Source organism: Anabrus simplex, chromosome 14, assembly GCF_040414725.1.
Source record: "Anabrus simplex isolate iqAnaSimp1 chromosome 14, ASM4041472v1, whole genome shotgun sequence".
In the NCBI taxonomy this organism is placed as follows: Eukaryota; Metazoa; Arthropoda; class Insecta; order Orthoptera; family Tettigoniidae; genus Anabrus; species Anabrus simplex.
In genome coordinates, this window is record NC_090278.1 from 68,811,702 (window position 1) to 68,832,850 (window position 21,149).

General features: G+C 41.8%; 1 protein-coding gene across 1 annotated transcript in view; it reads left to right on the forward strand.

Moving 5' to 3' along the window:
* Positions 1 to 21,149, forward strand: part of LOC136885746 (cyclic nucleotide-gated cation channel) — a 651,252-nt gene that overhangs the window by 525,120 nt on the left and 104,983 nt on the right. The window lies entirely within an intron of this gene.

The window sequence follows — 21,149 nt, forward strand, 5'->3', positions numbered from 1 at the left end:
TATATATATATATATATATCTCTCTTTGTTCCTTATTCTTCTATACTCTTCAAAGAAAGAAAGGAAGGAAGAAAGAGAGAGAGGGGTAGCAATGAAGGAACAGAGAAAAAACAAAAGACGGATTTCAGAAGAAAAGGGGAAGAAGAATAAGCTTTTTTCTCTTTCTCTCCCGTTATAACTTCCTTCTTCTTCTACCTCTGAGAAAGTTCTCCTTCTTATGCGAGAGTTCTCCATCTTCTCCTTAATTTTATTATTCTACGAGAGTTCTTCCTTCTTTTTCTTCTTTTTTTCTTGGTCGTGTCGTCTCTTCCTTTTTCCTCAACATCTTCTGAGAGGATCATTCTTCTCCTTCTTATTATTCTTCTTCTTAGTTGTTTTTGCTGGTCGTCCTCTTCTTCTCAGAGACAGCATATCGTGGAGGAATACTTCTTCTGAGTGTGTTCATGTCCTTCTTCTTCTTCTCTCTTCTGAGATATTTTTTCTTCTTCTCAGAGATAACTTCTTGTGCAGGAATATTTCTTCGTCTTCATCTTAGAGTGTTCTTCTTCTTCTTCTTCTTCTTCTTCTTCTTATTGTCAGAGAGTTCGTCTTCTTGTTCTGTATTCCTACTCTATACATCGTCATCTTCAAAGAGAGACAGAGAGAGAGAGAGAGGGGGGAGCAATGTAGGAACAGAGATAAAATAAGCAAAAGACGAAATTTATAACAAGAAGAAGAAGAAGCTCTTTTTCTCTCCCGTTATCTTCCTTCAACTTCTACATTTGGAAGATTTCTTTTCTTATGCGAGATTTATTATTACGAGGTATTATTCTGAGAAAATTCTCCTTCATCTGAGAGTTATCCTCCTCTTCCCTTTCCTTCGTCTCCTTCTGACAGAATCCTCCTTCTTATTCTTATTCTTATTCCTCTTCCCGTCTTGTTAACCTTCTTCTGAGACAGTTCTTTTTTCTTCTTCTTCTTCTCCTTCCTGTTCTGAGAGAGTTCTTCTTCTTCATCGTCTGAGAGACTTCTTCGAATTATTATTATTATTATTATTATTATTATTATTATTATTATTATTATTATTGTTATTATTATTGTGAGAAGTTCTTTCAATATGTTGTATTCCAGCCTATTACTACCTACAAATCCAGGCTTTACTCATAACCAACAACCAGATATTGTGCACCATTATGGCTACAAACAATTTAGTAATTTAGTAGTTGTACTGCACTGCTTGTAGCGGGTTTTGTTTTAAGGAACTAAGGGAGTTTAGTTCTGTGAAGTATCCGTCATAATGTCGCCATAGTCTATCCGTTTTTAATGTTTTAAATATTTTTAGCAGACAAAGTAGGGGTCCCCAAACTACGAAAAACGTAAAATTGTTCGAACACGAATGCATCCCATGTCAGGAGACAAGCTATACCTACGCAACACCAATCGGGTGATGACGGAATGATTTCACAGATGTTAATGGCCTCCTAGGTCGCCTTATCTCACTCCGCCAGATATTACCGTCAAGACCGATTTTATAATAATCCGACAAGAACAATAATTGATAATTTGAAAGAGAATGTTGTTACCGAAATCAAAAATATTGACGCGGGGGTACAACAGCGAGTTGCCAGAACGTGCAATGATAGCAGAAGAAGGTCACCAGTTTTATATAAATCAGTTTGGAATATTTACAACAGTTGAAAGGCAGCATAATTTCCTCAAATTCGCCGAAATTTGATGGGCTTAAACGCCCTGTTAGTCTTGGATAACCCTATCAACTGAAAGAATTTGAAAATCATCTCTGGCCTAAATGCAGTTACGGAAAAAATGCCTAAAATTGCTTGTTTCCTTACTCGTTTTCTCAAAACCTAGTCAAATTAACATTTACATAATTCTTTCTGTAAAGTGTTCCTTGGTTCAATACCCTCAGGCGTTTCTTTGATTTTTTAAAAATGTCCACACCAGATGTAGTGTTTAAGTGAAACTCTGCATTGACTCACATTAACGCTCGTAGTGGTAGGAAACTGCAAACTGCTAATCTAATCGACCGGACAACGATGATTAAAAACGGATTGTAACTTTTACGAATAAATTTAAAAATATATTCTCATAATTTATTATTATTTATTATAACCTAATATTCGTATCTCATATCCCTAGGACGTTTCCAGCACGAAGCTGCTTGCCTGGACGGATAGAACTGAGGATATTTTTCTCTATTTCTATATCGAACTCTATAATCCCTACACGAAGGACTTCTGAAGAGAATTAGGTGCCCGCATTCCTTCCAACGGGAACAATCTTGGAACAACTGGTTCTTTGATAAGGATACAGGCAAGCAGCGCCCATCTCGTTTATAAAACGAGTAGAAAATGTCCCAGCCCGTCTCTCCGTTAAATCATTACGTCGCTTGTCTCTAAAACGATGTCTCCAGATCTGAACAAATTAAAAAATACAGATGTAACACGGCTGAGTCTCGTAAAGATATAATTTTTCGTGTAAAGTCAACCTGCAGCATCATATAATGCTAAAAATCAAACGCCAATTTACGTTCATTATTAATGGGTACGCAATTATTGCGAAAATGTTTCTTCGCAACCTATAATATCATTTTCGTAATTTTTGATGTTCAATGTTTCAATCAAACAAGCAAGTATTTCATCTTCCGCCACAGGTTTATACCAATCTTTACACTGTCATCATAACTTTTCCTGTAATACTGTATATGAACCATATTTCAGTGATTAATATTGCCTGCGTAGACCGTTTTCATAAAGAAGAAATATCTTCCACATGACATTATAGCAAACAACGAAAAGTGATTTTAAAATATCATAAATCAAACTTTATGTTCAACATGCTGAAATGAACTTGTCATACTACAACTCATTAAAAATTTCTTTACTCACAGTCAATTAAACTTTATACTCTCAAAGTACACGGTTGTGAGATATCATGAATTACTGTGATATAACTGCACCTGTCCACACTTAAACTTTATTAGAAACAAACAAAAAATGTCACTTTTTAAAATTGACCTGCCACTGTGGGCTAAACGGTTGATTTGTCAAGGGAAGGAGAGTCACTACGAGACTCAGTAGCCTAAAAAGAATAAACTGAGGTTGACATCTGGGTGATGACGGAATGAGTTCACAGATGTTAATGGCCTCCTAGGTCGCCTTATCTCACTCCTCCAGATATTACCGTCAAGATCAAATTTATAATAATCCGCCAAGAACAATTGATAATTTTAAGGAGAATGTTGTTACGAAATCAAAAATATTGACCCGGAGGTACAACAGCGAGTTGCCAGAACGTGCAATGACAGCAGAAGGAGTTCACCAATTATACATAAATCAGTTTGGAATATTTAAAACAGTTGAAAGGTAGCATGCGTAAGCTAGCCAAGTTGCACGTAAAGAAAACAAAGCACGGTCGAAGCAGTAACAGCTGGGCACGTAATACTGCTTGCAGACAGTCAAATAATGTGGGCTGCGAAACTGATTTGTCTTCATTATGACGGCTCGCCAAGGATCATTAATTATGGTGTTAAAATGAAATATGTTTATACGTCAAACAGACTGAATCGCCCGATAAAGAATTTATCCTTGCGTCTCTTATTGCAGTTTAGTGAGATGTGTTATCTGGACTTGAGAAGAGGCAAGGAAACTGAAAAATTATTTAATTAACTGTTGTACACGCCTACCTGTTGTTGACGGGTTAATATTTGTAACTTCTTTTTCGTATTATTATTATTATTGTTATTATTATTATTCGTTACGATCTCTGGAGGACCACGGGCAGCTTTGTCATGGTTTGGGTCTTCTTTTTCTCCTCGCAAAACCTTTCATCCCCTTTCTCCTCCTCTCTCGTTCTTCAGCTGATATTTTCAGTATCCTCTTATCTTGCCTCCCCTATCGGTCCTTCTCTATCCCATTCCTGTCATTGAGCTCTGGCATATTGGTTGGTGTGTATTTATCTCTCCAGTTCTCTGTCCCTTCCATCTTGATCCCTATTTCAATCCAGACAACGCACTTAGTTCTCGTCTTTCCTCTCGTCCTATACTATCCATGTCCGTAATAAACTTGCTCTTTGAGTCTTATTTCTTCGGAAATCGTCCTCATGTTTCGGTGGAGTTCATCTCTTAAAAGTGTAGTCACAAGCATGTCAGCTTTTAAACATGCCTGTGTCGAAATACTAGGTAAACATGCATGATTCATCAAATTTTGACCTCAAAACACCTAATCCTACGTCCTCTTCAACATTATTTCCCTCTTCCTTTAACAGATCTTCATCTTGTAACTACTTGCCTTACGTCGCATCGACACAGATAGGTCTTATGGCGACGATGGGATAGGAAAGGGCTACGAACGGGTAGGAAGTGGCCGTCGCCTTAATTAAGGTACAGCCCCAGCATTTGCGTGGTGTGAAAATGAGAAAACATGCAAAAGGGCTGCCTATAGCGGGATCTCCCGGATAGATCACAGCTGCGCGCCCCTAACCGCACGGCCAACTTTCCCGGTCTTATTATTTTTATTATTATTAATGCTCCTCTTCACTTCTCAGTTGAAGGTGATATCTCGGTATCTTCTCGAAATTTATATATACTTGAAACTTTTTAAAGTAGTATATCTAGTAATTAAGGGGCTGCCTGGCCGAGGCGGTAAAGGCGTGCTCGGTTCGCCCGGAAAGACGTGGGTTCAAATCCCCGTCAGGAAGTCGTAAAATTTAAGAAATGAGATTTCCACTTCCGGAGGTGCATATGCCCCTGAGGTTCACTCAGCCTACACCAAAAATTAGTACCAGGTTAATTCCTGGGGGCAAAGGCGGCCGGGCGTAGAGCTAACCACTGTACCCCATTACGTGCCGAGGTTAACAATGGTGGAAGCCTTTACCTTCCACTCCTCCAAGGGCTTCCATGGCCTGTACGGAGGTGACTTTGCTTGATATGTAGTAATTATTATTCATATATTTTAATGTACTCTACGTACAATGTGCATCATATTATATATGATATGATTTGTCTTTTACGTATGATATGATCTTCCTTAATATCACCACGTTTGAATATTTTATTAGCACTGTTACTGTTCTTATTGCTTCGTTGAGGCCCTTTGGACTCCTAACTCTGCTGAGCCTTCTTCTTAGCCCAGTGTTCCTTCATCTTTGCACTGTGGGTTGCTTTCCTTTTCCGAGTCCACGTCACTCCCACTCCAGGACGCAGTGACTGAAGAGTGTCAGATATACTGATCAGTATTCTAAATTTATCACTGTTGAATACATCATTGGGATCAATTTTTAAAAATTCTAGGTCTTCTCGAACCAGCTTCGTCCATTTAGCATTTGTCCCTTCCCCTCTATCTTCTTGAAGTCAGTCTCTTCTTGTTCATTCTGACCGTGGCCGTAGAAGATAAGTCTCCTCTTTCTCATCGCTGATGTTATGTTCTCTAAATGTTGGTCAAGCTCGCTGTTATGCCTGATTCTGTATTCACTTCCTTCTTTAATGGGGCCCATGATTTTTCTCAGGATCTTTCGTTCTTTCAGTTCCATATTCCTGAATTCCTGTTATTATTGTTAATATTGTTTTCATATTATTGTCATCAGTAGCTATTATTAACAGTATTCTAGGTTAAAATGGGTTAAGTGTAACTAAGGGAGGGAGTACTTCCCCCTACTTTTCCAGAATAAATAAATATTATTATTATTATTATTATTATTATTATTATTATTATTATTATTATTATTATTATTCGTTCCCATCTTTCACCTTCTTTTCTCGTCCCAGTACCTTTCCATTCATTCGTTCATTCATTCATTCATTCATTTATTTATTTATTTATTTATTTATTTATTTATTTATTTATTTATTTATTTATTTATTTATTTATTTATTTATTTATTTACCATAAAACTTCACATATCCATGGAAGGGCAGGGGTTGCCTTACAAGATTCCAGCAAATGATATTCGCTCTCAGATGAGACATTTGTTTCTGTCCCATTGGGAAAAGAAGTGGCAGGCCACTCCATGTCCAAAAAAGCTGAGAGCAATGACAGTTATAAAGAAGTAATGGAGGAAGCAGTGGTATTTTGTCGTCTTCGTATCGGCCGTGGTATAGTAATGCACTCCTATTTACTGAAAGAAGAACCCTCTCCAGTGTATACTTGCGGTGATCATCTTACCGTGGTACACATCCTTAGGGAGTGCATCGACCTGGTCGGTCTGCACCGTACTCTAAAACTCCCGAGTACCATCTCCGTCATCCTGCCAGATGACGAGCAGTCAGCACACCTCGTCATCCGTTTTATGAGGGATAGTGGTTTGTTTTATCGCATATAAACATAGTGTTTAGTATTAGACTTTGTATTATTCTATTGACACTGTTTTAGTTTGTGTTTGTATATCTTAATGTGGTTTTAAAAATAGTAATTTGCACGAGATATTACTGGATTTTAAGGCAATGTCTTATTCTACCATAACCCATCATCTACCATTTTACCGAAAATAAAGCATTGCCAATCAGATTCACTGATTTTTTGAATTCACAATCTTTGTCCATCTTCATTCATTTCAATTCCAGTCAGTGGATACATTTTAATTATTATATCTTGTCGTCCATTTCGTACCATTAGGGGCCATGACCTTACGTGTTAGGCCTCTTTAAACAACAAGCATCATCATCATCACCTATGGAAGGCCAAGGGAAAAAGGACAGGCCCCCTACACGTAGTGTCCCGTGACCATTCGAATTAATCACATAAATCCTAAACTGAAACAGTCATATACACTATTTAAAGGTAATGTAACAAAATACACTGACTGACAGAGCAAATGCAACACCAAGGAGGAGTGGTTCGAAAGGGATGAAAGTTGGGGGAAAAACAGAGTCGGCACGGAAGAATAATTGATGTTTATTTCAAACCGATATGCAGGTTACACAATGCGCACGGCATCGACTCAGTAGGATGTAGGACCACCGCGAGCGGCGATGCACGCAGAAACACGTCGAGGTACAGAGTCAATAAGAGTGCGGATGGTGTCCTGAGGGATGGTTCTCCATTCACTGTCAACCATTTGCCACAGTTGGTCGTCCGTACGAGGCTGGGGCAGAGTTTGCAAACGGCGTCCAATGAGATCCCACACGTGTTCGATTGGTGAGAGATCCGGAGAGTACGCTGGCCACGGAAGCATCTGTACACCTCGTAGAACCTGTTAGGAGATGCGAGCAGTGTGTGGGCGGGCATTATCCTGCTGAAACAGAGCATTGGGCAGCCCCTGAAGGTACGGGAGTGCCACCGGCCGCAGCACATGCTGCACGTAGCGGTGGGCATTTAACATGCCTTGAATACGCACTAGAGGTGACGTGGAATCATACGCAATAGCGCCCCAAACCATGATGCCGCGTTGTCTAGCGATAGGGCGCTCCACAGTTACTGCCGGATTTGACCTTTCTCCACGCCGACGCCACACTCGTCTGCGGTGACTATCACTGACAGAACAGAAGCGTGACTCATCGGAGAACACGACGTTCCGCCATTCCCTCATCCAAGTCGCTCTAGCCCGGCACCATGCCAGGCGTGCACGTCTATGCTGTGGAGTCAATGGTAGTCTTCTGAGCGGACGCCGGGAGTGCAGGCCTCCTTCAACCAATCGACGGGAAATTGTTCTGGTCGATATTGAAACAGCCAGGGTGTCTTGCACATGCTGAAGAATAGCGGTTGACGTGGCGTGCGGGGCTGCCACCGCTTGGCGGCGGATGCGCCGATCCTCGCGTGCTGACGTCACTCGGGCTGCGCCTGGACCCCTCGCACGTGCCACATGTCCCTGCGCCAACCATCTTCGCCACAGGCGCTGCACCGTGGACACATCCCTATGGGTATCGGCTGCGATTTGACGAAGCGACCAACCTGCCCTTCTCAGCCCGATCACCATACCCCTCGTAAAGTCGTCTGTCTGCTGGAAATGCCTCCGTTGACGGCGGCCTGGCATTCTTAGCTATACACGTGTCCTGTGGCACACGACAACACGTTCTACAATGACTGTCGGCTGAGAAATCACGGTACGAAGTGGGCCATTCGCCAACGCCGTGTCCCATTTATCGTTCGCTACGTGCGCAGCATAGCAGCGTATTTCACATCATGAGCATACCTCAGTGACGTCAGTCTACCCTGCAATTGGCATAAAGTTCTGACCACTCCTTCCTGGTGTTGCATTTGCTCTGTCAGTCAGTGTATAATGTACACATATTTCTCATCTACACAACCTTTCCCTCCCTGGTTCACTCTTCCACATATTCACATATAGTTTTTCTCACCGCATGTGCTTGCTAACATTACATTTAACTATATTTACATTTTTACACTTTATGTTGGCTGGGAGGTGATTCTAAAGCCGCGCTGAACGAGCAAAGAAACCTAGTGTGTAGGATTCAGTTCACGCAAAGGTATAAGACTAACCCCTTTGCCCCTGCGGACGGAAATGCGGGATAACGAGTGTCGAGGGAATGGCGAAAGGTGAATGGCCCCCGTGAGGACTTGTGTAAGAAGATGACGTCGCTTTGTTTACACAAGGAGGTGATTGATGGCAGGTGTTCTTGTTAATTAGTTGGACGTTGGATTCCTTCTAGTTTGTGAAGCTTAGCTGCAGTAGTAGGTTGCCAGGCAGGTAAACCGTAGGTTAGTACAGTCTCACTAGTGTCAGGTAAACCGTAGGTTACTACAGTCTCACTAGTGTCAGGTAAACCGTAGGTTAGTACAGTCTCACTAGTGTCAGGTAAACCGTAGGTTAGTACAATCTCACTAGTGTCAGGTAAATCGTAGGTTAGTACAATCTCACTAGTGTCAGGTAAATCGTAGGTTAGTACAGTCTCACTAGTGTCAGGTAAACCGTAGGTTAGTACAGTCTCACTAGTGTCAGGTAAACCGTAGGTTAGTACAGTCTCACTAGTGTCAGGTAAACCGTAGGTTAGTACAGTCTCACTAGTGTCAGGTAAACCGTAGGTTAGTACAGTCTCACTAGTGTCAGGTAAACCGTAGGTTAGTACAGTCTCACTAGTGTCAGGTAAACCGTAGGTTAGTACAGTCTCACTAGTGTCAGGTAAACCGTAGGTTAGTACAGGTCTCACTAGTGTCAGGTAAACCGTAGGTTAGTACAGTCTCACTAGTGTCAGGTAAACCGTAGGTTAGTACAGTCTCACTAGTGTCAGGTAAACCGTAGGTTACTACAGTCTCACTAGTGTCAGGTAAACCGTAGGTTAGTACAGTCTCACTAGTGTCAGGTAAACAGTAGGTTAGTACAGGTCTCACTAGTGTCAGGTAAACCGTAGGTTAGTACAGTCTCACTAGTGTCAGGTAAACCGTAGGTTACTACAGTCTCACTAATGTCAGGTAAACCGTAGATTAGTACAGGTCTCACTAGTGTCAGGTAAACCGTAGGTTAGTACAGGTCTCACTAGTGTCAGGTAAACCGTAGATTAGTACAGTCTCACTAGTGTCAGGTAAACCGTAGATTAGTACAGGTCTCACTAGTGTCAGGTAAACCGTAGGTTAGTACAGGTCTCACTAGTGTCAGGTAAACCGTAGGTTAGTACAGTCTCACTAGTGTCAGGTAAACCGTAGGTTAGTACAGTCTCACTAGTGTCAGGTAAACCGTAGGTTAGTACAGTCTCACTAGTGTCAGGTAAACCGTAGGTTAGTACAGTCTCACTAGTGTCAGGTAAACCGTACGTTAGTACAGTCTCACTAGTGTCAGGTAAACCGTAGGTTAGTACAGTCTCACTAGTGTCAGGTAAACCGTAGGTTAGTACAGTCTCACTAGTGTCAGGTAAACAGTAGGTTAGTACAGGTCTCACTAGTGTCAGGTAAACCGTAGGTTAGTACAGTCTCACTAGTGTCAGGTAAACCGTAGGTTACTACAGTCTCACTAGTGTCAGGTAAACCGTAGGTTAGTACAGTCTCACTAGTGTCAGGTAAACAGTAGGTTAGTACAGGTCTCACTAGTGTCAGGTAAACCGTAGGTTAGTACAGTCTCACTAGTGTCAGGTAAACCGTAGGTTACTACAGTCTCACTAGTGTCAGGTAAACCGTAGGTTAGTACAGTCTCACTAGTGTCAGGTAAACAGTAGGTTAGTACAGGTCTCACTAGTGTCAGGTAAACCGTAGGTTAGTACAGTCTCACTAGTGTCAGGTAAACCGTAGGTTACTACAGTCTCACTAATGTCAGGTAAACCGTAGATTAGTACAGGTCTCACTAGTGTCAGGTAAACCGTAGGTTAGTACAGGTCTCACTAGTGTCAGGTAAACCGTAGGTTAGTACAGTCTCACTAGTGTCAGGTAAACCGTAGGTTAGTACAGTCTCACTAGTGTGAGGTAAACCGTAGGTTAGTACAGTCTCACTAGTGTCAGGTAAATCGTAGGTTAGTACAGTCTTTCTCAAAATGTTTCTCCCTTCTTTCTCCAGTTTCTCTGTCCTATACTGTCTCGGCCGCATACAATATTACGTTCCCCACTGTTGTAGGGCCTCAGCTTTGGTTCTATTGATGTGTTTCTTTTATTATACACTTCGCTGGCCGCAAGGTAGGTAGGCATCATCTTTATTTAACCTCTCTTTTATCCCCTCGCTGCTCCTGTTCCTTCCCGTTACATAATCTCCAAAGTACTTATACTTTTCTACCATCTCTACGGTGCCTTCTGGTGTTCACCAATCCCCGGTGGTGTTCAGAGTGGGCGATCCGTAACCCTACCCTCTGGCTACTTTGCTCATGTTGTCGAGTTGTTTGTTTGTATCTTCTTCAGTCTCGCTTACTATGGCTATGTCGTCCGCAAAGGCTAGGCAGTATGGCCAGACGACACCTGAATTAACAACAATAGTAGCGCAGTATAATGTTATTGTTGACAAATTTTAAGGTTTTATGACATTGTAGATCAATTTTTCTGCTTGCTAATATCATGGAATTAGAAGTCCAGGCTTTTAAGCCCCTTTTATATATGAGGGCCATTCAAAAAGAAGTGAGCGTGAGGCTATAAAAGGGAAACCGCTGTAAGGATTGTACTGCAATTGCCTATGGAGGAAAGTGCGGTCCTCATAAGAGCGCTTAGGTCCTAAACTCGCCGCTGGAGGGACATTGGTGCACACAACGTGTCGGCAGAGCAAGCACGCACACGCGTTGATTGTCCACTGCGCCCGGACGTGCTGACAACTGTGAAATGGAGGCATCAAAAGAAGAGTAGAGGGGTGTAGAGCGTTTCCTGATAGCAGAATAAGTAAAGGGAACGGAAATTCATCGAAGAACGGCACAAGCATTGAGGGAGGGACGTATACTGTTGGCCGATGGTGCTCGGTCTGGAACGCCGCACCGCATTACCGATGCCATTGTCCAGCAGGTGGATGCCCTCATTATCCAAGACCGGTGAGTTACTGTAGCAGCCATTGCGGCAGAGGTCGGAGTGAGCGCCGGATGTGTTCCCGCAATCATTAAGGACACATTGAAATTTCGCTAAAAGTGCGCCCAATGAGTGCCTCACAGTACTCAACCAGCACAGAAAGCATGTCGAATTGACCCCTCTCTTGAACATCTGCTGCGCTGTGCCAAGGAACGGGATGTGTTCCTGTCACGAGTGGTCGCTGGAGACGAGATATGGTGTCATCACTTCGAACCCGAGTCAAATTGACAAGGTCTCCAGTGGAAGTATGCAGAGTCGTCACCAACAAAAACATCCAATGTGAGCTACAGAAGGCTCTGAGGGGCATGCGATTTACTTTGGACACAGGCGTCAAGCACTACGTTCGGAACTGGTTCACACCGCAGCCCCAGGTATTTTACGAGACGGCCATTCACCGCTATGGGACAAGTGCCTCAAGAGTGCTGGGTGATAATTTGAAATAACACTATAGGTTTTCATTCTATAGCCTCCAGCTCTTTTCTTCTTGAATGGCCCTTGTTGTTGTTAGAGTCATCAGTCCATAGACTGGTTTGATGCAGCCCTCCATGCCACCCTATCCTGTGCTAACCTTTTCATTTCTACGTAACTATTGCATCCTACGTCTGCTCTAATCTGCTTGTCATATTCATACCTTGGCCTACCCCTACCGTTCTTACCCCCCTACACTTCCTTCAAAAACCAACTGAACAAGTCCTGGGTGTCTTAAGATGTGTCCTATCATTCTATCTCTTCTTCTCGTCAAATTTAGCCAAATCGATCTCCTCTCACCAATTCGATTCAGTATCTCTTCATTCGTGATTCGATCTATCCATCTCACCTTCAGCATTCTTCTGTAACACCACATTTCAAGAGCTTCTATTCTCTTTCTTTCTGAGCCAGTTATTGTCCATGTTTCACTTCCATACAATGCCACGCTCCACACGAACGTCTTCAAAAACATCTTTCTAATTCCGATATCAATGTTTGAAGTGAGCAAATTTCTTTTCTTAAGAAAGCTCTTCCTTGCTTGTGCTAGTCTGCATTTTATGTCCTCCTTACTTCTGCCATCGTTAGTTATTTTACTACCCAAGTAACAATATTCATCTACTTCCTTTAAGACTTCATTTCCTAATCTAATATTTCCCGCATCACCTGCCTTCGTTCGACTGCACTCCATTACTTTTGTTTTGGACTTATTTATTTTCATCTTGTACTCCTTACCCAAGACTTCATCCATACCATTCAGCAACTTCTCGAGATCTTCTGCAGTCTCAGATAAAATAACAATATCATCGGCAAATCTCAAGGTTTTGATTTCCTCTCCTTGGACTGTGATTCCCTTTCCAAATTTCTCTTTGATTTCCCTTACTGCCTGTTCTATGTAAACATTGAAAAGGAGAGGGGACAAACTGCAGCCTTGCCTCACTTCTTTCTGGATTGCTGCTTCTTTTTCAAAGCCCTCGATTCTTATCCCTGCAGACTGATTTTTATACAGATTGTAGATAATTCTTCGTTCTCGGTATCTGATCCCCATCATCTTCAGAATCATAAATAGCCTGGTCCAATCAACATTATCGAATGCCTTTTCTAGATCTACGAATGCCATGTACGTGGGCTTGTCCTTCTTGATTCGATCCTCTAAGATCAGACGTAAAGTCAGGATTGCTTCACGTGTTCCTACATTTCTTCTGAAGCCAAATTGATCTTATACTATGCAATAATGACCAGGACACATTTATCACACATAGCAGAAGAAAATAAGGACATGGGTCCGCTTTATTTCCATGTTGCAACTCATTTTCTACAATTCTACACAGTGCATTAATCATGGGACAAACACAGGATATGAGAGTACCAGTACACCACATGAAACTCTCTGGATCTTGTACCGGGGCTGGTTAAACATCAGCTTTCAAATGCCTCCAACGTAACGCTCGGAACTGATCAAACGTACTTCTATCGGTTTCAGGATCCCTCCATCAAGAGAGAGAGGAGATGCAGGTATCTAAATGGCTGTTTAATGTCCTTTAAATATGGCCGCAACTTGTTCAGAAATGATCGAAATAGTACGAAACCCAAACTTTTCGAATAAAGCATTCAAAAATTCAAACCCTCATTGTTAGAGAAGTCTTCCTCGTGAACGGACGAGATTTTCTTCTGAAGATACGGAGCAAAGTTCTTTGCGAAACGTAAATAATATTACGCTGTTTTCTTGACACAGAAAACGCCCCAAAAGTTTATTATGAAGTCTACAATTTAGGGCCGTGGAAACAGCAACCTAAATATCAATAAATCTTAATAACTTCAAAAAGTCAGCAAATTACATAAAAACAAATGTAGTACAATTTCTCTTTGTGAATATCAAGTACACAGTTCAAAAATAAAGGGAACATGTTTCGTAACATCTGGTATGTGAACGTTAATTTGGTAGATGCGGTTCCAATGGTCGTACAGCATATCTTGAGATCTTAGCTACTCAGGGTATGTCAAATAGAAAGTTATACTCCACCTGTAGGCATATTCATGCATTAAATTGTAAGGTGACCCCTCGAAACAAAGTGAATAGCGGTGCGTCCGTGTGTCGTTGTGAGGTACACAGACTACTGCTGTAATTTGAGCACATTGTACGTAAACCAGCACATCCCATGAGACATCATAACGAGGTTCAAGTCGCAAGGGCCGTCACTTTGATCCAGGAAAGATGGACTTTTCGTCGTGATTCTGTGGATCTCAATGTCTCTCCGTCAGTTATTCACCGCTTGTGGAATCGCTACAGTGAGACAGGCAAGTTCATAAGGAGGGTTGGAAAAGGTCGTGGACCGAGCTCGATAGCTGCAGTCGCTTAAGTGCGGCCAGTATCCAGTATTCTGGAGATAGTAGGTTCGAACCCTACTGTCGGCAGCCCTGAAGATGGTTTTCCGTCGTTTCCCATTTTCACACCAGGCAAATGCTGGGGCTGTGCCTTAATTAAGACCCCGGCCGCTTCCTACCCATTCCCAGCCCTGTCCTGTCCCATCATCGCCATAAGACCTATCTGTGTCGGTGCGACGTAAAACAACTTGCCAAAAAAGGTCGTGGACGCACGACAACCCCACAGGATAACGGATAACTGACCATCTGTGCGTTGCGGCGGCATTCAGCAACTACCAGAAAACTGCATCAAGACCTCAGGAGGGTCAATTGAATGACGGTGTCTGACCAGACAGTAAGGAACAGGTTAAGAGAAGTGGGATCACGGCCCAGACATCCTGTTCGAGTGCCCAGTTTCACGCAGCAAAATCGCGCAGCTCGCCTTCTGTTTGCCCGTACCCAAGTCAACTGGCAACCTCGCCAATGGAGAACTGTGTTGTTCACAGACGAGTCCAGATTTCTCCCGACACAGCGTGATGGACGTCAACGTGTATGGAGACGCCAGAACTGAACATTCAATAGATGGAATGGCCAGCAGTGAGTTCCATCGAGCATGTGTGAGATATTTTTTTTTTTGCTAGGGGCTTTACGTCGCACCGACACAGATAGGTCTTATGGCGACGATGGGATAGGAAAGGCCTAGGAGTTGGAAGGAAGCGGCCGTGGCCTTAATTAAGGTACAGCCCCAGCATTTGCCTGGTGTGAAAATGGGAAACCACGGAAAACCATCTTCAGGGCTGCCGATAGTGGGATTCGAACCTACTATCTCCCGGATGCAAGCTCACAGCTGCGCGCCTCTACACGCACGGCCAACTCGCCCGGTATGTGTGAGATAGGGTTGACAGAAATGTTCGTGGGCGTCCTGTTCCACGACAGACTCTCCAAGACCTCGAACAGGCTCTAACTGAAGAATGGGACCTATTACCGCAATGTGACCCCTTTGGCTTATACGGATCATACCACGTAGGTGCCAAGCTGTGATAAATGCTCGTGGAGGACTTGCACAATACTGATGCCCTCCAACAGTGATAAAAATCAACCCTGGAGGACTGTTATCGTATTCTTTTAGCCCCTATTTGGACATTTCCGTTTGTTTTCTGAAAATGAACGGGAATCCAACTTCAACGGTAAAGGTTTAGTTGGTAATATACCTGGGTGTGAGGTATTGTTTTGTGGAGCGTGGCATATGTTCAAAAACATGTTCCCCTAATTCTTTTGAACTGTGTAGTTTAAATAATAGAAATAACAGTGCCGCTAATTATTTCGGCCATATTCGCGAGCATTATATAAAAGATATAGTTGTACTATTGTCACAAAGGAGCAAGTACTAACTTTTTAGGATGACTGTGATACGCGCGTTGATAGGGATACCTACCTCCGAAAAGAATAAGGGGCTGGTGAACCACGCGGTCCTCTTTATTATCCCTCGAATTTTTAGTACTAAATGTTGTTATATCCTGTATAAGTTGGTATACATAGTAATAGTCTCCAGACAGAACCGACTGGAGACAAAATACGAGCACTGCCATTCCACCATTTAAATCTATAATTTCTTATTCATAAATATAGACAGTGCCGGTTAGTGATATATGTAGCGTGTATTGAATTGTTTGGAAGTTCCTTGACCACTGACGATTATTTCACGTAAGTACGTAAGTTTTATGAAATATGGCATACGTTCAAAAACATGTTCCCCTAATTCTTTAGAACTGTGTAGTTTAAATAATAGAAATAACAGTGCCGCTAATGATTTCAGTCATATCCGCGGCATTATATAAACGATATAGTTGTACTATTGTCATAAAGGAGCAGGTACTAATGTTTTTAGGATGACTGTGATAAGCGCGTTGGTAGGGTTACCTACCTCTGAAAAAATATATTTAATTAAAGAATACCTTTAATTAAAATGCTTCTTTCTCTCTTAAGTACTTCAGAATGAAATAATAAATGGTCCATTATTTATCACTGACAATGTATGGACATATTGGATTCTAAAATCTTGAAGCGATGGAAATAAGCTCTGAGTATCCCATGCCTCGTTACCATCGCGGTGAAATATGGCGTTAAATAAATTCGTTGGGAAAGTCTGTCTGCCACACTGGTGAAGAATGATTTTGTAAGCGAACCCTTCGTCGTTTGATCCCATTCAATCTACCATTTATGTATGCTCTCATCTCTCACTTCCTTAATTGAAACACGTTTATGAATTTTGCTGTAACATTCACTAATTTCACTCTCGTGCGCTGCTTCCGTGGAGTGATGTTCCGCCTGCTCATTACTGTAGCTCTCTAACGTGGGACTTAACCCAGGTGAACTCGATTTTCTCGCTCTTACGTGCAAGAATCTTCGTTTTCATTTTGATTTTGGTGAATTGGTTGTAGTTGTTCATTTTTAAATGAGTCTGAAGTTATTTTATCGTCAGTGAATTTCATGGCTCGCCACGAGTTGTTTTTCTTAATTACTAAATTATCAGTTGAATCGGCGATCCTCCGTGGCTAAGGTGGCAGCGCGCCGGCCCCTCACCGCTGGGTTCCGGGGTTCAGATCCCGGTCACTCCATGTGAGATTTGTGCTGGACAAAGTGCAGGCGGAACAGGTTTTTCTCCCGGTACTCCGGTTTTTCCTACCAACTTTCATTCCAGCAACACTCTCCAATATCATTTCATTCATTAATCATTGCCCCAGAGGAGTGCGACAGGCTTCGGCAGCCGACACAATTCCTATCCTCGCCACTAGATGGGGATTCATTCATTCCATTCCTGACCCGGTTAAATGACTCGAAACAGGCTGCTGTGGATTTTTCATCAATTGAATCAAGTGCTTTCAGAATCGCCAACTGCTCTGCTGGATTACTCCAGGGAACATTTTTTCTATTTCCTGTTTTATGAGATTTTCCAGCGGAGTGTGTATATTTCTGCACAGTAGCTTACAAACCAGAAATATGTGTTCTTGTGCATCCTCTACTTTTCCCGCAATTTGAATTTTTATTTTATTATTATTAAATGAAAAGCGCACAGTGTGCAAAAACACTTTTTGTACAGATGGTCAACTATGCTAATGCCATTCTTATTATTGAGGTTGTCCTCATTTGCAGTTTTGTGTATGGTATCTTTCACAATGATCGTTGCACAGGTTACATATAGTCTTCGTTCGGCTGGTGGAAGTTTTTGGTTTGGCAGAATGTGTGGTGAAATCCATGAGTGGCGTAACGTGTAATAGAAGTCGGACCAAATAGCATTCCTTTTCTCGTTTAAAGTTTGGCGTGCATTCTCGTAGGGCTTGGTGTTTGGTAGACAAGACTGTGTTTTGATATCATCCATGAAGTAGTCCTCCTTGGTTAGAACATATGTTAACCTTGAAGGGGCTGACTTCCCAATGCCTAGAATTCTCTTGAGGTATCGGGCCTTGACTTTTTCTATTGTCATCAGGTCGCTGAGTATGAGTTTTTCCCAGGTGATGCTAATCCCATAGGTTGCTATTGGTGATATGGCTCTCCTGAACAGTAGCATTGCTGTACCCAATGATATTTGTTGAGGTTGTTGAATGTTGTAGATGGATTTTATTGCTGCGGCTGCTCTTTCTTTGACGTGGATATTGTAGGATGTTAGAGTAGTTTGGAGGGTGACTCCAAGGTACTTGAATTTCGGCACTACTTCTAGAGGTGTGTTGTGCATGGTTATTGTATTTTTCGTTGTTGGTAAAGGCATCCTTTGGAGTTTACACCGGAGTTAGAGGGCAATGGCGTTCAGATTAAAGACAACTATATGGTAATTAATAGTTTGCACACAGCATTTTAACATGACTTAAATAGTGTTTAAATATAAACATTTATCTCTTTAAAAAGCCACCCAGGCATAAATGTGCAAAGTGATCCCGATGGCTTCTCTTTTTTATATGGCTGCTAAACACTTTAACATCAAAGGCGCAATATTTCATAATATGTGAGACGTGCATTATAGAACCTATTTTGAAATTTTCTTAGGCGTTCAGAACAATAAATGGGCTTCTTATATTGTGTGATCTTCTTTCTTCTTCTTCTTCTTTTCTAGCCTATTTCAATCCACTGCTGGATATAGGCCTCTTCCATGTGCTTCCATCGTCTTCGGTCTTGAGCCACTTGGAACCAGCGTGTTCCAGCCAACAGCTTTATGTCGTCGAGCCATCTCTTCAGGGGTCTTCCAATGCCTCTCTTGTGTCCCCATGGTCTCCAGTGAACAATCCTAGAGGTCCACCTGTTGTAGTCTTGTCGAGCTACGTGTCCTACCCATTGCCATTTTAGTTTTGCTACTATCTCTAGGATGTCTGTTACATTAGTTCTTCTCCTGATGTCCTCTGAACGGATCTTATCCCTAAGGCTGATCCCTAGCATCTGTCGCTCCATGGCTCGTTGTGTTCGCTGAAGCTTGCGAGCACTTTCCTTCGTCAGAGTCATCGTTTCCAGACCGTAAGTTGTAACTGGCAGCACGCACGTATTATAAACCTTGGTCTTCAGGTTAATTGGAACATCCTTGTTAGTGAGGATGAATCTTAGTTTTCGGAATGCAGTCCAACTCATACCTATTCTGCGAGGAATTTCTGCACGTTGGTTGTCTTTTCCAAGTTTTATCTTGTGTCCAAGATAGATGTACTCATCGACAGCTTCTATATATTGGTTTCCCGTTTTAAGTGGTCGACTCTCTGGGCTTAGTATTTTCGTTTTATTAATGTTCATTTCCAAACCAATCTTAGCAGAAGCAGTTTTTAATTCTTGGATCATGCTTTCTAGCTCATCTAGATTTTCACTTATGAGCACAATGTCATCGGCAAAACGCAGGTGGTTCAAATATACCCCGTTGATTTTTATTCCTTTATTATCCCAATGAAGGGTTTTGAATACATCTTCCAAGGCAAGGGTAAACAGCTTTGGAGAGATTGTGTCACCTTGTCGAACTCCTTTGCCAACTGGGATTTTATTGGTGATGAGGTCTTCGTCCACTCTGACTACCATTGTTGCTTGATCATAAATGTTTTCCAGAAGCTTTATATACCTTGAGTTTATCATGGCATTTTGAAGTGCCTTCATGATTGCCCAGATCTCCACTGAGTCAAAAGCTTTTTTATAATCAATGAAGGCCAGATGAATCTTGATGTTGTACTCAGTGGTTTTCTCCAGAAGAAGACGAATAGTCTGGATGTGTTCAACAGTTGAGAAGCCTTTACGAAATCCCGCTTGCTCGGCAGGTTGATAAAAATCCAGTTCTCTTGTGAGGCGGTTGGTTACAATTTTAGTCAGGAGCTTATAAAGGTGTGATAACAAACTCACAGGACGATAGTTCTCTAAATTTTCCTTATCACCTTTCTTGAAGAGAAGTATCACTTCAGCATTTTTCCAATTTTCTGGTATTCTTCCAGAGTTAATACACTTGTTCATGAGTATTCTCACGGCTTCTAGCAGATCTCTTCCACCTAATTTCAGCATTTCATTCGTTATTTTATCCTCCCCAGGGGATTTTTTATTCCTTAGTTGTTTAAGAGCACTTTCAATCTCAGCAGTGGTTACTTCCGGTGTTACTTCATGTGTATAATTCTGGGCTAGTTGTTCATCACTGGATGGTTTATTAATGGTTGATGTATACAGCTTGTAGTAGAAATCTTTTGCCTATCTGTGTGATAATAGGTGGTAATAGGTTAGAATGCAAAGTAATTTGGTGTGTAGGAAGTGTCATGCAACCCGTTGTACCATAATGTAGGAAGAGTAGCATAAATTCAAGGAGTTCTATAGGCTGTACCCCTAATATCTATGCAAATCTCATAGCATAACCTTTGTACAGTGTAGGGTATACTTATTACTGGCTTAAGTAAATTTGCATTCTAACCTATCAGCACCTAATAATCCGGACTCTAGTGATAATTATGAGTAAATGCTTCGTGAACAGACAAAAAGAAAACGGAAAGGTATGCCTTTTTGGCATACTCATGGTTTGACGTGGATGATATCAGTGACTTAGTTCTACGTGGGCAATGCGAAGGGTACTGACAGGTAAACCGGCATACAATTTCATATCCTATTATCCCCTCAGCAATGCGACCCATCCCACACTCCGATACATTCTCACTTCTGTTTTGAGCAGTTTTGACTCTACTGACGAGGAAGGCAGTGGTCGTAGTGATTCAGTAGTTTATGAATGCATGAGGAAATGGCTGTGGAAACTGAGGATCCTTTTCTGATACTAAGCAGATACTAACCTCTCGACTGTAACATCAAACGAGATTGTCCTATGCAAGTCCACAAATTATATAATCACAAATTGTACAAATGAATGTTTTTGTGTATAAATCAATAATACGCTTACCATGATGGTGTCGAAGATGACATCCAAATTCACTATATTGAAATGAATATTGAAAATGTTGAAAAAATTATATTGAATTCAAAGGAACTCTAGTGTACACAGAAAATCTAACTTTACATTTGAGATCAGTACACTGAAATTAAGAAAGGACAAGTGTTTATATAAATTCAACAAATATTTTGTTCCCCAGTGTATTTCAAATATTTTTCAATCGAAACAGACTTTCAACGATTAGGTCGTGTTACGTACATGTAGTACGTGTTGAAGAGATGTTAAGTACAGAACAAAAATGGCCAGCCGGACACCAGTGGGATCCGAACCCACAACCTCTGTACTTAACATCTCTTCAACACGTACTACATGTACGTAACACGACCTAATCGTTGAAAGTCTGTTTCGATTACAATGCGGTCGTGAAAATTCAATATTCATTGACATGCCCCACAACGGGCGACTTAAACGCACTCTACAGTGTGCTACCAGCGGTGCCAAACCTGTAGCTCAGATCCTTT